We start from the raw sequence: 3,516 nt of genomic DNA, 5'->3' as shown, positions 1-3,516 counted from the left end.
TGAGCGCTGATAAGAAGATGATAATACATTCATACCTGGTGCATCGTCGGTTTCGGGGAACGAGATTGTGTTCGTCGTTTGAGCGACTCCGAATGTTAATTTACTAAAACAGGGCCCATTTTTTTTTAATTCGATATTTATTGTCTTTTTTAATATATATTTACGTTTTTATCTATTAATTTATGATACTGCTAACCCAAATATGGGGTTTTACAGGAGTAAAGGTTAAAAGCCATCGTGCAAAGCACCGAAATACGTTGAAATTATGGCCCTCGAAAGAATCGCAAACAAACGAGAAGCACTAACAAACAGCGCAGTGAAAGAACGAAAGATAACAACAAAGAGGCGCTAGAATTTCCTAGAACTTTTGCAAATCCTATCATTTTACGCTCGAAAGATTTGTTAAATGGTCGATTTTTAGCATTTTTCTTCGAAACTCAGGTGATATATACACCATGACACTGTAGCAGAGGAGTAAAGTATTGTATATAATTCGTATGGAAAGCTTGGAACCTGCATTCCTCGCACGTTCGTGTTAAAGGGAGTTGCGTCAAGGAACAGACTCGCCTGGTGAATGGATTTTAATAAAACTCGTAGAGCATAATTTGCATAAAATATGTACGCCCACAATCAATTTCCAGATGCTTCCTCTACTTAATAGTAATAATAATAATTTGTTTTCCTTTATATACAAAGGAGCGAGATAGGGCAAAAAGCTGCATGGCTTGCAGCTTGACGAGGCCCTACCCCGTGTAGCAAAGCAGCAGAGACATTTCAAACAGGACAAGCAAAAAACAAGGTACTACGCCTTATTGCATGGATTATCTACAAGAAAAGTCGTTATCACTGTTTTCCAATAGCATGTCACGTAGCATACCCTTTGATTTTTTTAGTAATGTCAATATTTTCACCTTCGAGCTCGTTTAAAAGCGACGGTAGTGTATTTTTTAACGAAGTTAGTCCATATCAACCCTTGCATCATGCTTCATTGAAACAGTTTACCTAATTAGTTAACAAATTACTCCATTTTCTCTTTTCTAATGGCCGCCGAAGCCACTCTTGGTTCTAGGGCTAAAAAAACACCTACCCTACTTTACATTTTTATTAAATTTAGACGGAAAGAAAAAGGCTTGTATTAATTGGGTGTTCACAGGGGGAAGATATTCCCCGTGTGAACACTCAATTCTTTGCTCCCCGGCCGGGATACGCACCGCGTAGTAACAACGTCACGCCTCTATGTATATATACACGCCGAACGCACTAGCCGATTACGCCACGGAGGCGGGTGACAATTTAGATCTCCTTTCGTGGTGACAACGTGTAAAGTCTGCCCAAAACGTCATTCCAGACGCCGTTGGAGAGTCATTCATTGGTACCTGGGAAAATAAAAAGTAAAGCCTTAGCCTCGCCTCCGGGAGGGCTCGAACCTCCAGCATTCCGGTTAACAGTCGAACGCGCTAGCCGATTGCGCCACGGAGGCGGGTGACAACCTACAAAATTTGGCCGAAACGTCAGTCCTGCCGCTGTTGGAGAGTCATTCATCGGTACCTGGGAAAATAAAAAGTGAAGCCTTGGCCTCGCCTCCGGGAGGGCTCGAACCTTCAGCCTTCCGGTTAACAGCCGAACGCGCTAGCCGATGGCGCCACAGAGGCGGGTGACAACCCATAAAATTTGGCCGAAACGTCAGTCCTGCCGCTGTTGGAGAGTCATTCATCGGTACCTGGGAAAATAAAAAGTGAAGCCTTAGCCTCGCCTCCGGGAGCGCTTATGGCCAGAACATCCATTGGGTCAGAACATCCATCGAGTCAAAACATCCAACAGGTCACGTGACACCAGAGTCAAAACATCCAACGAGTCAAGACATCCATCCGAGTCGAAACATCCATCGAGTCAAAACATCCATCGAGTCAGAACATCCATCCGAGCCTAAACATCCATCGAGTCTAAACATCCACCGAGTCAGAACATCCATCAGAGTCGAAACATCCATCTGAGTCAAAACATCCATTGAGTAAGAACATCCATCAGAGTCAAAGCATCCATCTGATTCAAAACTATAATTTGAATTGAAAAGAAAAGAAAACAACATATATGAATTTTTTCCGGCTCGAGACTGCGATTTTTGCCAAGTGCCAGTTTCGGTCATACACCTGATCAATTACCTTGGTCAGTGTCCTGGATGTAGGGTCCCTCGTGTTCGTGTTTTATTTTTGACACTGAGTATATTTGGCTATTTGTCATCTGCAGTCCCGACGTTTCAGGATGTCCTTAACTATCTGGACAGAATTACAATCCTTGTAGTTCTTCCGTAGAATGAACTGAACAGCACACATGGGTCAGTTTCCTTGAATAAAACTCTTTGAATGCCTCACGATGTCTTGGTGTCTTATTCAACCAAATGACTTTATCTGGACGATATGCACTACGTTGTGTCTGGTAGAAGTAATCGTGACAAAAATGAGTGTAGAGACACTACGACAGGGTACAAATACCTAAAAAGTTGTAATACATGAAAAAACAAAACTAAAATGTGTTCCAATAGTACTTCCGTAATTTAAAAACTACTATTTATATACAATTGAGCAAATCCATGTAGAGTGCTTTGTCCGAGAGTGAGACTAACTTTAAAAAACCACGAACTAAAGCTACGATTCTTTCGGACTAACGTTACTGATCACGGCAAACATCTGGGACAAGAGCGTCTTGAAACAATTCAGAGGCTTAACACAAAAATGGAAGCAATCGACTGGCGAGGTGTAATTAATTTTTTTGAAGGGCTTATGCTGCATAATACACCGACAACAGTATTTTGGTCCCTCGAGCAATCGTGCAGACTCGAAGCCAGCCCATCGCGCGCTCTGCTGCTCCCACCCATATGCAAAGAAAAAAGAAAGTTTTTTTTAATTAATGCGGCGAAGAAAAATACGTTTAAAACAGAGCCATTCTGTTTTGAAAAATGTTTCACCATCACAAGCTTCAGAGTGCAGTAATTTTTCGTGTGAATAATAATATCGTTCTTTTCATTTGGATGATTTTTATCACGTTGCTTTTGAATGAATTGCTAAAATTTGTTACCCCACATTGCCTGGAAAAAATACACTTTTCTTTCCGAACCTCTTAGGAACGCATTCACATACACCAAGCTAAAATTAAAGAATGTCTATCACACTGGTTTCTTCAAAGGCGAGCTAAATAGCTATCATTTTTATATGGATTCAAAAGGCCTTGTCCATTGTCTGTGGGTCACGTAGCTGCCACGGATCGCAGAGTAGCGTGCTCTCGAGCTGCACGGGTCAAACGACAGAAAATAAAACGCCACTAACCGCTCATTCACACTGGAAGCGGATCCGCGTTCGCAAAGGGGTTGCGAACGCGGTTGTATAAAGACCCAGTACAATTGCACGCGCACTTGATGTCATCGAGTGCGCGTGCAATTGTACTGGATCTTCATACAACCGCGTTCGCAACCCCTTTGCGAACGCGGATCCGCTTCCAGTGTGAATGAGCGGTTAGACG

The 3,516-nt window shown here is 42.4% G+C and overlaps 2 non-coding genes across 2 annotated transcripts; both read right to left on the bottom strand.

Annotated features, from left to right (window-relative positions):
- Nucleotides 1-1,406: 1,406 nt before the first annotated feature.
- Nucleotides 1,407-1,480, bottom strand: Trnan-guu. Its single transcript has one exon. It is a non-coding gene; the product is annotated as a tRNA-Asn (tRNA).
- A 98-nt stretch (nucleotides 1,481-1,578) lies between these two features.
- Trnan-guu lies at nucleotides 1,579-1,652 on the bottom strand. Its single transcript has one exon. It is a non-coding gene; the product is annotated as a tRNA-Asn (tRNA).
- Nucleotides 1,653-3,516: the final 1,864 nt, after the last annotated feature.

Source organism: Ixodes scapularis, unplaced genomic scaffold (assembly GCF_016920785.2).
Source record: "Ixodes scapularis isolate PalLabHiFi unplaced genomic scaffold, ASM1692078v2 PGA_scaffold3__209_contigs__length_174095766, whole genome shotgun sequence".
Lineage (NCBI taxonomy): Eukaryota > Metazoa > Arthropoda > Arachnida > Ixodida > Ixodidae > Ixodes > Ixodes scapularis.
This window is presented reverse-complemented; position numbering and strand designations above follow the sequence as displayed.